Source organism: Dama dama, chromosome 17, assembly GCF_033118175.1.
Source record: "Dama dama isolate Ldn47 chromosome 17, ASM3311817v1, whole genome shotgun sequence".
Lineage (NCBI taxonomy): Eukaryota > Metazoa > Chordata > Mammalia > Artiodactyla > Cervidae > Dama > Dama dama.
The window spans coordinates 37,259,233-37,277,491 of record NC_083697.1 but is presented as its reverse complement, the minus strand read 5'-3'; the positions used below and the strand labels follow the sequence as shown (position 1 = coordinate 37,277,491).

Below are 18,259 nucleotides of genomic sequence, written 5' to 3'. Positions count from 1 at the left end.
ATTCAATTTATACTCACCATAGCCTTTGTGTTATTGTGGTTATATATTTATATTTGATGAACTCCAAAGTAAAATTTTATACTTTTTTATTTAAACAATCAATTGACTTTCAAAGGTATAAAGGGAAGGGAAACAGTGTCTAATATTTTAACTATTTTTCTACTATTTCTGGGACATTTTATTCCTTTCTATACATCTGAGCTTCTAACTGGTATCACTTACTTCAACCTGAAGAAATTCCCTTTAGAATGTCTTGACATCCAGTCCTACAAGTGGCATATACCCTTTACACTTAAGATTTCTTTGTTTACCCTCATTTTTGAATAATATTATTAGCATATAACAAATTCTGAGTTGACAGGATTATTTTCACTAGGTACATTTTGCTTAGTGTTTTCAAATATTTCAAATAGTGACCTTGCTAATTCTGATTTATGTTTGACAAGAGCACTGAGTCTCAGAACACAATCACTTACAATCAAAATATCTTTTTCTTTATACTTTTTTATTGTGTGAGAATAATATTGTAGGTGAAATATTATTATTCCTAAAATCAAGGCTGGTGATTTTAAAGCAAGAGTAACTTTTTATTTTAAAAATCAAAGCAAAATTATCATTCAATAATTTTTCATACAATAATAAATGGTTTCATTATTTCACAATAACATTGATACATAACATGGTTAACATATGTACATAATATAGTTATGTATCAATGTTTATGACATAAATAGTTTCAAGTTTACAACATAGTGCTTTGATGTATGGATATATTGCAAAATGATTACCACAAGAAGTCTAGTTAACATTCACTACCATACATATTTTTTCAAATGTTCATGACTTTAAATATATCATTCTATTGTCTTTTGCCAAATATTGTTTCTGATGAGAAGTTAGCCATCATTTGTACTTTGCTCCTTTTTTATAGTGGAGGGGTCGTCATCCCTAAGGTCTTGTTCATTTTATTATGATATTTTACTCTCTGAACTTTAGATTAGTTAATATATCTTGATGTGCTTTCAGGTTAGTGGTTCTTTCTTTGCCATCTCCAATTTCCATTAAGTTCATTCAGTAGCTTTTTTATTCTAGATAGCTAGAATTATTCTCATGCTTGTGTTGGTTAGGAGTCAACCAATGATTTGAGGGAAGCTTATACGTAGATTATGGGGCTTCTTTCTCTGTGGCTCCCTCCTTTATGTGAGTCTGTTTTGATTTCTGGACAGTCTAGATACCTCAAACACTGCCCTCTGACACATCAAGCTAGTAAGGTTCTGACTTTCTGCTTGAGCTCTACCTACCTTCTATTGCCTAACTGAGGTGTGTTCTCAGTGAATGAGCTATAGAAAAAAGGAGCTATCCCCAAGCAGTTACTGTCTTTAAAGGGTTGAAGAGCCTACAGTTTATGCCTGTTTTTGACTGATACACAATCTATTCAATTTGTGGGTTTTTTTTAAATTTTGACCTAGAATTTATCATTATTCTTTGTTGGGTTAACCCAATTAAAAAATATTCCCTTATTACCAGAACTGGAATTATTTATAATAGTTTTCAAAAAACTAAAGGATCTAGCTAAGTTGTTTCCAAGAGATGTAGAAGAGAAACAAATAAGAGGCGTTGAAGACAGTGGTAGGAAAAGTAATAAAGTTGTTTTCCAGATTCTTTAAAACTTGAAAAATAGTATCAGTTTATTTAATAAACCCTTTACATATGTAATTTTATTTGTAAAAGGTTAATATAAGGATTATAATAGGAAAACAGGAGTCATCAATCCTCACTGCTCGTATTAAATCTATGACTCTTTATCTTATGTTCCTTACTATAAACACAAAACAAGCATCCTATCTTTGTATTTTTGAGGAGTCCTGCCTGAACTGAACCCAAATAAATAATTATATTAAAATAAATATAAGGAAAAGGAAGAAACATTATACAAGTTTTTTCTGTGTATATAGTAGATAAAAATCTGTAAGAGTTTTCTTAGTGGACAAGTAATAGTAAACCTCACTTACTGTTAATAAATGCTAGTTAAAAGTAATAAGCATTAAAATTAGTCTGATGTTGCTGCTGTTTTTAATTTGGTTGTGTGCTTGCTCCAGTTAGTTAAATTTTTGAGACTTACCTCCTCACCTATGAAATGAGGGATACAAGTGTTTTAGTGGGAATATCGCATCCAACTATAATGTTCTAAAATCATTTTAAGACTTGATTACATAAAAATCACACACAGCAATAGTATGATGTTCATCAGTTCAGTCGCTCAGTCATGTCCAACTTTTTGCGACCCCATGGACTGCAGCTCTTCAGGCTTCCCTGTCCGTCACTAACTCCCAGAGCTTGCTCAAACTCACGTCCATCGAGTTGGTGATGCCATCCAACAGTCCCATTCTCTGCTGTCCCCTTCTCCTCCTGCTTTCCATCTTTCCCAGCATCAGGGTCTTTTCCAATGAGTCAGTTCTTCGCATCAGATGTTCCTCATAATAATTTGTTTTTATTTGCATGTAAGAACATATTATTATATGATAATATAAAGATCAGCAGGGTCCTTTCACAAAGCAAAAATTCAGGTTTAAAAAAGCTGACTGACAAATGTGTGTTTTTTTAGCTGGAAAAACTATAAATGTATTTACTGCAATTAGAACTACTAACCTAATCTGTCGCATCATAGACTTTCAAGGGACTTGTGATCCATGCTGTTACTGTGTACTTTTACTTAGATGCCCCCCACCCCACGCCCTGGTGGCTCAGAGGGTAAAGAAACTGTCTGCAATGCCAGAGACCTGGATTCAATCCCTGGGTCAGGAAGATCCCCTGGAGGAGGAAATGGCAATCCATTCCAGTATTCTGGCATGGAGTATCCCATGGACAGAGGAGCCTGGTCGGCTACAGTCCATGGGGTCTCAAAGAGACAGACACGACTGAGCGACTAACACTATTTACTGCAATTAGATTTTTACTTCCTTCAAAAAGATATTTAGCCATTCTGACTTGTGCTTTAAGAAATACTTGTTAAGCAGGTAAAGGAGGAGAAGTCTACGTAAGAGTTTGCAGGAACAGGTGGCGAGGTGGGAAGAAAACTGAGAGTATGGTACAGGAAGAGAACATTTTCACGAGGAAAGGACAGTCAGCATTACAGGATGACTGCGATAATGTTATACTGAGGGTTCATAGAGTTCTCTTTAACTGTCTTCTATTACCAATAGAGAAGTATGCTCTAATTTTAAGCAACTTAAAAATGACAATTCAAATACACAAATAGTCATGCAGTAAAAATATCATAAAGTAATTTAGATTATTCAAGACTCATCATATTAAAATTTTATCTGGCTTATACACACATCATATTAAAATTTTATCAGGTTTATTTACCCCTGTAGAGCAAAATATCACTATTGAATTGGCATAGTGATGTATGACAGAGCTCCAGAAAAGTGAGCTTATTATTGCTATATATATTTTTACTAGTGTAGGCTTTTTTTCATGGATCTAAGTATGTTTTAAATAACAGTAAATACTGCTATTGAATACCTCTCTACATGACATAAGACATGAAATTAACAAGGTTGTCTGCCTTCCTAAGGGGAAACCAAAATTAAAAGAATGTTTTCTAGGGTCTTTGTCATGATGATTATGGAAAAATACATTAAAAATGATCCAGAGAGGGAACATGGGAAATTTCTGAGTTCATATGATTGTTCAACAGTGATTTCCAAGGCTGGCACTAAGACATCAGGTTGGGATGATCTCATATTAAAGGGACTTTCCACTATAACAGGATGTCAGGAATCATGTATGTACAAAATCAAGTATGTACATAATTCTTAAACTGGAAAATACCACCAGGGAGAGCAAGGAATTGCCTAAATGTACATATAGAATTAATTTTAAAACTGACAGTGTAGCAAATACTCCTCCATTCCTTATCTGTGCCACTACTTTTATAACTTTCTGCAATTAATATGCTCTTAAAATTTATGAGAACACAGGTCTGCCCAAAAGATGTTTCAGTGTGAAATAGATAAATTAGAGATATGTTCTGTTCCGTATAGGAGAAATTGTTATGTGTGAGTTAATGTGACTGATAAATTATTTTCTCTGGTGTAAAAGAACAAAAGTGAGAAGAACACAGAGACCTTGATACTATAGAAAATAACAAGTATATCAAGTTTAGGATGGAAGAACGAAAAATTAAGAAAACAATGAAGGAGGACTATGAGTTAGCTGTGTATTCTAGTTTTTAGTTCTTTTTTGGGGTAGCATTTTTAAAGCCTAATGAATCAATATATTGTGCACTAAGGTAATAATGACTCAATCCAAAAGAAATATTTTACACCTGAAACATTATGGTCACAGGTTGTTCAACAGAGATTGAATTTGAATATATACTTTTTGTACAAAGGTATAATTTGGTAAGCAAAAAAAAACTTTTAAACATGCCTTTATTTTATATTTGGATAAAAATGTTGTGAATGTGGAATATAAATGTAGTTCAAAAATGACATGATATAAATATCCCCATATGTTTGAGAAAAGTGGGGTTCAAATCACTATAATATTTAGATTCTAATGGGTACATTTTAAAGAATGATTTTGACAACTTTATTTTACATTATCAATATTTACAACACAACTCATATAAGTTAGGAAAATAGAAACCACTCTTGGAATTTCAAAGAGAGATTTAATCACAGGGATTGATCACAAAGTCATGGGAAGGAATGAAAACACAAAAGAGAAGATGTAAAATGCAAGTATCAGGAGCTGGTAATGCTCCAGTTGATTGTGTGTCTCCCAAGGAGGTACCAGAGAAGGCAATGGCACCCCGTCCAGTACTCTTGCCTGGAAAATCCCATGGACGGAGGAGCCTGGTAGGCTGCAGTCCATGGTGTCGTGAAGAGTCAGACACAGATGAGCGACTTCACTTTCACTTTTCACTTTCATGCATTGGAAAAGGAAATGGCAAGCCACTCCAGTGTTCTTGCCTGGAGAATCCCAGGCATGGGGGAGCCTGATGGGCTGCCATCTATGTGGTTGCACAGAGTCAGACACGACTGAAGCGACTTAGCAGCAGCAGCAGCAGCAAAGAGGTACCCCTCAACCAGGGCTGGAATTGCCAAAAGAACGCTGCCCATCTTCATCTGTGAAGATGAAAACATCCATAATCAAGGTTGAGATATACTAGATGAACTCAGCAAGGGAATTTAGTGAGATAAAAGAAAACTTAAAATGTTCAAGGAAGTTTGGTCATGAGTTGGGAGATAGAACTGGATAAAATTTTGGGAAGATAATCAGAATATGAATATGAAATTGAAAAACAGATTAAGTCTAAGTGAAGACATGAAAGAACTAGTAGAATGGAAAGAGGTTACCAGAGACTGAAATGTAGACGTTCTAGGGATGGAATGTATTAACAGAAGCTGACCTTGTGGGTCATAGCAGAAATATTATAGGAGACAAAAGGAATTGGAGTTTAAGTTCAGTAAAATGGCCCCCAATTGGGCAAGATAGGGAGAAACAAATGGGCACAGGGGATTTTTAGGGCCATGAAACAATTCTATATGGTACTGTAATGGTGAATACATGATACCATGCGTTTATCAAGACCCATAAAAGAGTGAACCCTGATATAAACTGTAGATTTTAGTTAATAATAATGTATCGATATTTGTTCATCAGTTGCTACAAATGTACCATACTGATGAAAGATGTTAAGAAAAATTGTATTGGGGAATGCAGACCAGAGAAGGTATATGGGAACTTTTTGTATTTTATGCTCAATTTTTCTGCAAAAATAATATTTTGGAAAAAAAAAAAAGGCCCTAAATGATTATTGTAAGGGGCATCTATGTTGATACTGAAATTTGTTAGAAAGTTGCATAAGAAGAAAATATTGTGAAGTCTCTCTGGTAGAGATGATAACACAAGTCCCCCTCAGGAGCACACATGTAACTGGCAAAACACAACAAAAGGAAAGTAGCATGCATCTCACTAATGAAGAACAGAAATCAGGTCCCTGCATGTCTAAAAAATTTGGCAAAATTTCTTGGCCTCTAGCGTATCATGAAAGTGATACAAGTGAATTCTCACTCTACTGAAACTCAAACATATATTTCTGTTCAAGTCATCCTCAGCTCTCCATCTTTTTCTGTGCTCCCTGTGTTCATCCCATCCATACTTCTCTGATCCTACACGTGGCTACTGCTCTAGAAGGCCATGAACTTGGCGGACTGAATTCACTTCAGTGTCCTACTAGCTAATGTCATCAACAGAGCCTTCACTGATTCTCCATTGTCCTTTAATTTATTAGATATTGATTTTTTTTTATTTCAGTCTCCACAGTGGCTGTTTCAAACATTTTCTATACTGTTTCTATATATATATATAGTAAGTTCAACATATATTTTGAATGTGGACTGGTGGGATTTGCTGATAGACTATATAGGAAAGAGCAAAGAGAACGAGCAAAGTCAATGATATCTTCTTACTCAAAAGCTTTATTTCTGATCTTTTTAGCTACAGCAGCAATAAAAGGCTTCATTTGTTCCCGTTTCCCACCTCTTTCCACTCTTAACTGCCCTCAGTATATTTTGAACACAGCAGCCAGAGTGATCAGTCACTCCTCTGCCAAAAGCCACTTGATAGCCTTCCAATCCCAAGAGTAAAAACTGTCCTTAAAATTATCTGCATACTCTGCCCAGTGAACTTTCTTTGTAATCCCGTCTCTCTTCCTCCCTCACCACACTCCAGACCCACAGACTTCCTCTCTCTTCTTCACACCTGCTGAACTTGACATTTTGTACTTCTGTCCCATCTTCCTAGATTACTCTGCCCCGTATCTTTCTCTCCACCTCATTTTCCCAGTCTCTGCTAAAAAGTTATTAGAGAGGCCTTCCATAGCCACCCCATAAACAGCTACTACCTATTCCCGTATCTCGTGTTCTTGTTCTAACACATACCACCATCTTACTATATTTTCTGGTTCATCTATCTTCCACTACTAAAATGTAACCTTATTTGGGGCAACTATTTTGTACATTTGGTTTCCTGCTGAAAGTTAGTATCTAGAAAGATGTGACAAAAAAGAATGAATAGCAGTCAAGGGACATTTTAAGACATACATTAGATAATAACACTTCTGTGAAATTGTTCAATGACATCTCATCGTTCATTAATAAAGTTAACCAACCTCCCAAAGCCTGCTAAGTTTGGCCTTATTTAAAAGAAGTTTCTATCTTTATTACCAGTTTAAACTTTGGGCTTCTGTTCCTATCACTTTAAGCTTATTGTTAATTGACTATATAGCTTGTTACATTTGGTCACAACCACTCAGTATAATTGAATTGAGACTGGACCCTTTGCTGGCTTAGGGAAAACTAAGGAAGGAAATATTTGGCGGAGGGTGGGGAATGTGGGATCAAGAGTAACATTTTGGAAAGAGTAACAGTAACTAACACTGTAAAATAACCAGATGCTATTCCAAAGCTTTATGAGTATTGACTCCTTAAATCCTCCTAACAGTTCTTTGAAATAGATACAACTTTTGTTCCTATTACACAGATAAGATTCTAAGCACCTTGTCCGAGGTCACACAGCACCAGGACAAGAGCTTAAGATATTTGACTTCAGAGCCCAACCCGTTAACCACTGTGGATATGCCCTTGGAGTAATCCAAACAGAAAATGAAATAAGTATTTGATATATGCGTCTAGAGTCCTGTAGGACTCTGGGGTGATCAGATACATCTGAGGCTAATCAGCATAGAGTGAAATTTAAATTTCCTCTCCATCTTTCTTTACTTTCCTTTTATGTCTTTAGTTTCCATCACATCTTTTCTTCCCAACTGCTTATAAACTGATTCAGGAATTCTTTATCTTAAAAATAACCTTTCTGGTTTTTCTCTGCTAGATTAATTAGATGTTGTTGGTTGCAAATGGCAGTCCAGTTGAAGTGAAAGATAATTTAATATTTCACAACCATGCAGGGATGAGATCCAGGCTCATGTCCTCAGGCCTTGCAAGTGCTGTCTCTACATCTCAGTTCTGCTTTCCATTGTGTTGTCCCAGTCCTTAGGCATGCTCTCCTTCTCAGGCAGCAAAGTGACTTCAGCAGGTCCAGACTTAGATTTCATCCTCCTTTCCATCTCATTGTGAACATAGATTCTTTTCACCATCAAAACTTCAGTTTTACACACAATTCTAGCACTGAGATGGCTGGGAGGAAGCCGTGCTCTTGGTACCAGGCCCGTGCCATGCACCCACGTCAGTAGGGGGAGCTCAGTGGACAGTACTCAGATGAAGCAAGGGAAAATGCTGATTCCCCAGGAAAGCAGCCATGTTGTTATCAGAGGGTGGAAAAAATGGATACCAGAAAGAAAAAAGGTATCTTTCAGAAACATAAAAATAATGGAATAAGTGACGTGGAAACTATCAATAGTTACATGTATACAAAAATTTAAATTATCAATAAGTCAAAACCAATAATAACTAAATTAAATTACAAATGATAGGCTGGAAAATATTTGCAAAAGTATGATGTATTGTTATCCTCACTGCTTCACTGCTACACTAAAAGTGTAAAATCTATAAGAAAATACATAGATCTCCATAGGTAAAGCTATAAAAGATATGAACTAGACTTTGAAAAGAATAAACTGATAGATAATAGAAATCTAAAAGGAAGTCTAATGTAGTGGAGTAGGCAATTAATAAAGAAAAAATAAGGAAATAGATTACATAGGAATGTTTAGTACTTTTATAAGGAAAGAGCTAAAACTCTGGGTTATGTAACTTGGAACTCTTTTATATGCTGTGTTTTGTAATAAAAAATAGAATATCATTGTAATTAGAGCCACATATTTCAGTCAGTGATATACTTGATGCAGTGACAAGACAGATGCCATAGAGAATGAAAAAAAAAAAAAATGTAGTTTAAAATTGACCAAAGAATAATTATTAGCACTTATGTAGAGCTTACTATTGCCAAATCAATTGAACAAACTTTGCATGTATTAGCATTCCGTACTCACAGCAACCTTTTGAGGTAAGTACTCCTATTATACCAGTAGTGTGGAGGATGAAACAAAGAGCTAAAGTGACTTGCCTATGGTCACTTAGCCAAGTTGTGGAGAATTCATGACTCAAACCCGGGTATTCAGTCTGTTTTGTTTAAAAGCATTTTAATAAACCAAGTCACAGACAGTGAGGAAGATCATTCTCAGAAACAACTCAGCACAGGTTTTTGTTTTTTTTTTTTTTAAGATGTGCAAATTCAAAGAAGATTCAGATGGAGTTTGGTTGGATATAGCTGAAGATCAAAAATAAGATTACATAGAAAAGGATTTGGGGAGTGACTAAAAACATTTGCATCCCTAAACGTCTCAAAAAATCTCACTTTTTTCTCAAAAACCTGGCTTCATCTTTTACTTTTTTTTTTTTTTTTAAGAAAAATTAAAGCTCCTTAGAAAGGTATATGTTATTTTCTGCAGACTATGTCTCATTTTCCTACATTTTATCACACTCCATGTAGGTCGCATTCAGCTTCCATCTGCTTTGGCTGTCCTCACTCACTTCATCTTCCTATAATTTCAACCCCAGCTAAACTCAGGCTTTGATCATAAGGATTTCAAACCATTCCCATTTTTGATAACTCAGTCTTCTCAGTACATGTTTTTCACTTCTTTTCAAATGACCCTTTGGGGGGGAAAAAAAAAAATATATATATATACATATATATATAGAGAGAGAGAGAGACAGAGAGAGAGAGAGAGAGAGAGAGAGAGAGACTGATCTTTTCCTTTTCTTTCCATAGTCCCTATTTTGGAGACCAGAGAGTTGAGGTTATATTTGTTTTGTATGCCAAGCAGAATGCCCTATATTCATCATTTCATTCCCCTCGTGTTTTTGAATGCATGGTATGTTCTGGGCACTGTGCCTAGCATCACGGACACAAAGGAATGGAAGACATTGGTCCTGCCTTCAAAGATCTCACAGTGTACACGGAAGACAAATGTGTAAATAAATCATTAAAACACAGTGCAATCAGTGCCATAGGGTAATGCATACGGGGTGCCATGGCAACCCAGGGGTGGAGTGGCAGCCTCTCTGGGGAGTTGAAAAGATTTTCACATAAGAAGAGAAAATCGAGCTAGGTTTTGAAGATGAGTAGGAGTTTGAAGGCAACAATAGGGTTAATTATAAAAGCATGCTTGCCATGCTAAAGAGTTTGGACTGTATCGTTTAGCCAGTGAAAATTATGAAAGGCTTTTACATAAGAGAAAAGTAAGATTTAATTTATGTTTAAGAAAGATAACTCAGGCTAAGGCCAAGGATGCATTCAAATGAAGAAGGGAAAAGACAAATGTCTTTTTCAACAATCTAGAGAGGAATTAAAGATGTCTAAACTAAAACAACAGCAATAGCTCTCAAAAGTGATTTTGAGAAAGCAGTCAATATTCCAAGAAAAACTGACTTGAACTTGATAAATTGGAGGAGAAGAGAAAGGAGGTGTTGAGACTTGGTGAGAAATTTAGCAGAGGAACATGAGCAGACGGACACTCAATGACAGAAATAGGGAATACAGAAGGAGACCAGATTGGAAAAGGGCAGCAGAGATACAGAACTTGGCTGTAGACATTTTGATTTTAGGATGGCTGAAGAAGATCCAAATGGAATTGTCTAGGAAAGATAAGTAAATGCATCTGGAATCCATATGAATGATGCCTAGGGCAAAAAAGTTTAAGAAGTATAGGCCTTTTTCTCACCTCCATTATAAAAACTAAATGGGGAGTATTGAATTAACATGAAGATGTGCACAAAATGGTTATTTAAGGTCCTAAGTGATTGTACTTGAGCTCGGATAAAGGAAGACAGTTATTATTGCTTTTGCTACCAAAAAAAAAAAAAACCACTCAAGGAAAGAGAGAGCTCACTCAGGAGGAGAGTTCAGAGAACCTGAGAATGTGGTGAGTTGCCGCTTTCCCATCCATACTGAAGAAGGGAGTTGTGGAGCCATCGGGAAGGCTTCGGGCATAAAGATAAGCCCATAGTTGGGTTTGTCTGTGTCACAGTACAAGTTTTGGGGAGCACAGTGGTTAACACCACTCTCATCTCCATTCTTTATGAAGTCAGGGTTGAGATGGCTCCTTCAGTCTGGAGAAGACAGAGGTGGTTAGCTAGGACAAAGGGCAGAAGCTGAAGAAGCCACCCCCTGGATCAGGAGAATGCAGTGGGTGGGAAACTATGTTTGTGGATGAAGAAGATTCTCCGTTGGGTGCCTGAAAATCATCACATATGCCCCATGGTCCCTGCACACACACACAAATCCATATGTATTTCAATTCTGTCTTCCCATGACTACAAACCAGCCTTGAAAATATCCGTATCCACTGATGAAACTTCACTCACCAAAGAACTTCTCCCTCCACACACAGCTACCCAGTGACAATGCTTATGAACCTTGCAAAATGAAAAGATAGCTTTGGGGACCTTCCTGTGTGGTCCAGTGGCTAAGAATCTACCTTGCAATGTGGGGGATGTGGGTTTGATCCTTGGTTTGGGAATTAAGATCCCAAATGCCATGGGGCAACTAAGCCCATGCACCACAAGTAGAGAATTTGTGAACCACTACAAAAGATCTTCCATGACAAACAACTCAACTGAAACCTGATACAGCCAAATAAATAAATATTAAAAAAAAGAAAGAAAAGGTAGCTTTGCAAAGTGAACCAGAATAAAATGTATAAAGAGAAAAGAAGTTCTTATAGAGACTTTAAATTAGACAATAACTAAGATTTTAATTTTTAAGTTATATTGAATAAGTATTAATGGACTTATTGAATATCCCAGAGTATGTCAGCTATTGTCAGGCAAGAAGTTGAAAAAGTAAATGTGGTCTTAAGAATGCATGTTTGTATGTCTGAACAGTGAATGTTCAAAAATAATCCAATATATATATACATATAGGATGGAGTGGAATCACAGATGTGGGAAATCACACAAGCTGAATGTATGTAAGTAAAAGATTAAAAAATGGCCCCAAATACTTGTTGTTGATAAAGAAAGATTTTAACACTGATGAAGGAGAAGGATAAAAAGAGATCTGGGAGTGGAAATAAATTATGTAGATGCAAATGACTTAGTGAATGGTTGTAGAAGCAATTTTCTAAATTTGCAGGTGATATTTAATTGGCAGACATTGCAAACAGTAAGGAGCAATTCAATCAGATAAAGGACTTGAATCATTAAGTACTTGGTCTAATAGATGGCAAGCACAGATAAGTGGTGAATAATCAGTCTTGAATCAGAACTAAAGAATAGAGAATGAGTATTTGCCAAAGGGAGTGATGCTGTCCAGGAATGGCTTTAAGGTTTCAAGAGAACCTGCAGGCAAGGACAAACAAAAATTCAGTAAAATATGTGTACAACTAAAAAGATTTGGTGGGTTATAGGATATAAATTAACAGACTACTGCATCAGTCAAAGGCAAGGTGATATAAAGACTGGTGCTATGATGAAAAAATCTCATAAATTGAGGATATATAAATCCTAAAGTCTACCGTTGGCTATTGAAATGCCATCTATTAGATTTTCACCTATCTCTGGTCATGGTTTAGGGATAAAATTACTAAGTAAGATAACTTCCATCTGTAAGAGACTGCAGCTTTGGGTGAGACCATTCTATCTTTTAAATAAGAGCATTTTACCCATGAAATTCCATATGATTCTATGAACATAATCTTAGGGAATTCTGAGTTTTCTGTTTATAATTTGATAAATTTTATAGTGGCAAGCATTACAAAAAGTCAAATTCCCCTGATTAAAAAACAAGCAAACATGTGAGCACCTACCAAGACTCAACTGTAATCAAGGGAGAAAGTGACTGCAGATGCTCCAGATACATGTGTGAGGACATCTAATGTATCTGTTATTAATTTTATATTTCATTTAATGCCACACAGAATTACTTGGAGAACAGCCATTATAGGTTCACTTCTCATAGAGACAAACTGTTTCTGGGAGCTAGTTCTTTCTCGTTTAGAAAGAACACATTTCCCCACTGCAGAGCTCTTAAAACATCTTTAAAGAGCAGTCTTAAGTGATTTCTAGAATGATTGAAAAGTCTACAGTAATGAAAATTAAAATTAATTTGATTTTGGTCATTATCCTTGGTTTGCATTTTACTGAAATGTGGATGTACAGTTTCGGCATTTCAGGTAGAGATTGCTTCTATATGCTCTGTTCACAAACAGCCTTAAGATGACTTCTCAGAAAGTTAAAAAAAAAAATCTCTCTACATGATTAAAAAAGTCTTCTTTGAAGATGGTAGCATTCCTCTTGAGAACTGCAGAAATACTAGTATTTTTAAATCTCTTTTAATGCTTCAGGATAATGCCTGAAACATTGCAATTTATAAATAACTTGTAGCTTGCTTCCCATTTGGCATTCAGTAAGAATTTATTGGGACCTAATGTGTAGCCGGCATTGTGGAGAACACATAAACTATAGAACACAGAGTTCTTGTTCTCTAAGAGCTAAGTAGCTTGGTAAGAATTAGAAGGGGGAGAGAGAGAGACCCAATACATATCCAACACTTTTCTTACTGTCTACGCTTCAACTTCTGATAAAGTCAGCCAGTCTCAAGGATTTATTATCATCTATAAGTAGACAATTTTTAAATCTGTTTCTTCATCCCAGACATCTCACCTGAATTACAGACTTACAGTTCTTAGTGTATGCCTCTGTGCCCAGTCGCTCAGTCGTGTCTGACTCTTTGCCACCCCATGGACCGTAGCCTGCCAGGCTCCTTTGTCTATGAAATTCTCCAGGCAAGAATACTGGAGTGGGTAGCCATTTCCTCCTTTAGGGAATCTTCTCAACTCAGGGACTAAACCCTAGTCTCTTATGTCTCCTGCATTAGCAGGTGGATTATTTACCACTGCACCACGTGGGAACACCACATTTCTAAATACTACTCAGCATTTCCTCTTAATGTCTAATGGGCACCTCAAAGATAACATGTTCAAAACTGACTTCCTGATTTCACCACCACCGTACACGCTCTGCCCACAGCCTTCCCTGGCATAGTGTATGGTTGTCATAGTGTATGTAAGCAAAATTCCAGTCTCCAAGTTAGTCAAAAATCTTTGAGTTATGCTTGACTTCTCTTTCCTCCATTATACCTCATACTCTGCATCAACAATTTTCTCTGGCCAAAAATCTTTGAGTTATGCTTGACTTCTCTTTCCTCCATTATACCTCATACTCTGCATCAACAATTTTCTCTGGCCATAAATCTGTAGTAAACCCTATATGATCATTTCTTACTACTCCACTGATACCCACTGGTGCAAACCATTATTTCATCTCTTTAGGGCTACTTCCACAGCCTCTTAACTGTTTACCAGACTACAACTTTTTCCTTCTGTAATCCATTTTCAATACAGCAGTCAAAGTGATTCTTTTTTTCCCTAATGTCAATCAGATCATACCACACTCTCCCTAAAAGCCTCTAAAGGTTTTCCACCTTATTAGGGGGAAGTGTGTATTCAAATTCTTACAACTGCCCACAATGCCTTCTTGCTCATTCATACACATGTACATGCTCCATCATGTCTGTTAATCTCTTCCTCCTGGTTACTTCCCCAAAGTGGGTATTTCTTCAGGGCAGATCAGAAGTCTGAAAAATAAGAGTAAGCATTTAAAACCACACACATGCCAAAAGAAAAAAAAAAAAAATGGAGCAATGAATAATTTCCAGGTAAGTGATTAGTAGAAAGAGATAATACAGAAACCATAAAAGCAAAAGTTTATCAGATATAGCAAGTACAGTATGATCAGTTCAGTTCAGTTCAGTCGCTCAGTCGTGTCCGACTCCTTGCGACCCCATGAATCGCAGCACGCCAGGCCTCCCTGTCCATCACCAACTCCTGGAGTTTACTCAAACTCATGCAAAGTATGGCCAATTCCACCAGCTGCTCACCTGTAACTTTGGCAAGCTACTCACTTTCTCTGAACCTCAGGTTGTCCTCTGTACAAGGAGGGTAGTGATTCGCCTGTAGAGGGTTGTATAGCTAGTGTACGTGAAGGTTCATCCCACCTATGTGAGCTGAAAACATTAGCATCTGGACTACTAGGGTCAGAAGATCTGGCTGATAGCGTGATATGGAAAAAACCTACAAAGTCAATGACTTCTTCATAGTGACAGAACCCTCTTCAAGCAGTAGACAGCCTTGAAATCTATTCCTTTTCTTTCACAATTTAGGGTTTTATAAAAATACCTGTTTCTCTCACCACTCAGCAAAGAGCAAGTAAGTCACCAAACTTGTTTTGGAATTCTACTGTGAGCAAAGCAGTGTAAAGATATATTTAGGGAGACAGAACACTATGAAATAAAAGCTCTTAGCTCAAGAAGTTTATAATTGAGAAGATTAAAATAGGGATAAGTACTACATAAGAAATACAGAAAATAGAGAAATGAGGGATAAAGCTCCAAGTGAGGGAAAATGTCATGAACTCAGGTAAAAATGCTACACACACACACACACACACACACAGGTACACTTAGATAAATAGATAATATAGATAGACTAGTGAAAGCTAAACTATTTCTAAGGGACTTGAAAATTACATAATTATGTGAATATGCATGGTAGAGGGCAGGGGTTTGAAGAAAGAGTTCTAAGGGATGTGTGTGGCTTCTGGGAAGAGGCTTAGAAATAAGACTAATGACATGAAAACTAAATTAATAATACTGTTTTGTCACAGTGGTGGTGTCAGAGACAAAACATCTATTGAAATAATGAAAAATATTAATCTCTAGAATTAGTGTGGTAAGTTCCAAGAAACAATTTTCAATTGAATATAATCCAAATTGCAAGATCAAATTCTGTTGCTTATAAGAGGCAAGAAAAAGGAAACATTCTAAAAATTCTTCAAGGGAAAATGATTAAATTTATCAGAGTACCATCATAATCATATTGAGTTCCGACCATCTGTTATTTATGTGCTGAAAATTCAAAGGGGACAAAAATAGTTGTTGCTTTAAACTCTGTGCAGACTTTAGAAAGACTGAACAGCTCTGTGTGTGTTTGTGTTACTCAAAGATATTATATAATACTATGTAAAGTTTTATCAAATGTTGGAAAAAATATGTAGACATATATATATGTAAAATAGAAAAGAATCTGAAAGGAGATGCATCAATCTCAAAACAATGGTTATCTATGTGAAGGTGTGGGAAAGACTGGAAGCTTTACCAGCCTGGGACTGTCAGCCATGGAAGCTGGTTTATAGTGACATTTAAGTCAGTGATATTTTGAGCATTCCTTTCACTTGTAAGAAGTACATAGACTGGTTTTATATAATTTAAAAATGAAAATGTATGTGTATACTGTTTTTATAGTTTAATTCCTAGTGGCTCAGATGGTAAAGAATCAGCCTATGATGCAGGAGACCTGGGTTCAGTCCCTTGGTTGGGGAGATCCTCTGGAGGAGGGCATAGCTACCCACTTCAGTATTCTTGCCTGGGAAATCCCACGGACAGAGGAGCCTGGTGGGCTACAGTCCATGGGGTCACAAAGAGTCGGACATGACTGAGTGACTAACACTTTCACTTTCACTTTTTTCTCTGGTTTACTGTTTTAAATAAATAACTTTCAGATCCAGATACAGTAAAACTAGAAAAAAACCAATACTTAAAAAATCTTTCCATCTGAAATCAATGAAGTCTTCTATTAAACAACTCTTGGAGAGAAAGGAGAAATACAAACATATATCACCGACATTTTTTAAGCAGTGGTGATGAAAACACTACAGAATATACCTGGTGGTCCAGTGCTTAAGAATCTACACGCCAACGCAGGGGACACAGGTTTGACCCCTGATTCAGGAAGATTCCACCTGTCTCACAACAACTAAGCCCTTTTGCCACAACTCCTGAAACTCGCATGTCTAGAGCTGGTGCACCACAACAAGAGAAGCCACCGCGATGAGAAGCATGCACATCACAACTAGAGAAAAACTGCATGCAGCTACGAAGACTGAGAGCAGCAAAAATAAATAATTAAATTAATTAAAAATAGATCACTGCCTATCTGAATCTATAAGGAAGTATTTATAGTCTTAAAAATCAGTATCAATAAAAATGAAAAAATGGAAATAAATATATTTAATTCCATCTTCAAAAGCTAAAAAATTAAAAAGAAATAAAATTTTAAAAAATACCTAAAGCTTATTCATGTTTATATATGGCAGAAACCAACACAACATTGTAAAGCAATTATCCTCCAAATAAAAATGAATTTTTAAAAAAGCTAAAAAATGTGCAACAAATTTTAACAGAAGATTTAAGGAAGATAAAAATAAAGGGAGAAAGTAATAAGGCAAATAAATTTTTAAGCAAATTAAATTAATAAATTAAATCTTGGTTCTTGGAAAATAATCAGCAAAAGAGACAACATATTAGCTAAACCAGTCAAATAAAAGAGAACTTAGACCAATGTATATGAAAGATATCAAGGAACTATCTCACAAAAGAGGACCTTGCCTAGAGTGTTTCACAGGTGAACTCAACCAGTTCTTTAGAGGATAAATCCTCCACTGCTGCTCCAGATTAAGGGAGACTAAGAGACACAACTACTAAATACAAGACTTGATCCTGAACTAAGTTGCTAATATGGGACAGTATTGGGACCAATGACAAAGTTGTAATATAGACTGCAGATTAAAGTATGGTATCGATGTTAAATTTCCTCAATTTGATAGTAGTACATAGTTCTGTCTGCAGAATATCACTGTTATTTTAAAATAATGTATATGGTTGTGCTCTAAAAGAGAGAATAAACAGACTTGAATAGACTAGAATAAATAGAAAAATATAATGTTCTTAGATCCAAAGACTGTTAAAATATTATTTTGACCAAATAATGTTATCTTTGTGTCCATTCAGAATTCCAAAGTGACTTTATGAATTTATAAGAGTGATTTAAAATGAATTGGAAGATATATTTACGTAGTTTTAGCTTCAAATATTCTGAAGGTGAAAATAATGGAAAGTAAGAAATTCATGAACTGTAGATATTGACAATATTGACATAAAGATAAAAAAATTAAAATTGTATGAAATTGGGCCAATAGAAAAGAAGTCCCAGAACATACGTGTGTGTGTGTGTGTGTGTTGTGTGTGTGTGTGATTGTATGAATTAAGCATATGTTGAAAGAGTCATTTCAAATCAGGAAAGGAATTGTACATTCTTTTAGAGCAG

At 35.9% G+C, this 18,259-nt stretch overlaps 1 protein-coding gene across 1 annotated transcript in view; it reads left to right on the top strand.

Annotated features, from left to right (window-relative positions):
- Positions 1-18,259, top strand: part of GRID2 (glutamate ionotropic receptor delta type subunit 2) — a 1,497,839-nt gene that overhangs the window by 1,159,458 nt on the left and 320,122 nt on the right. The window lies entirely within an intron of this gene.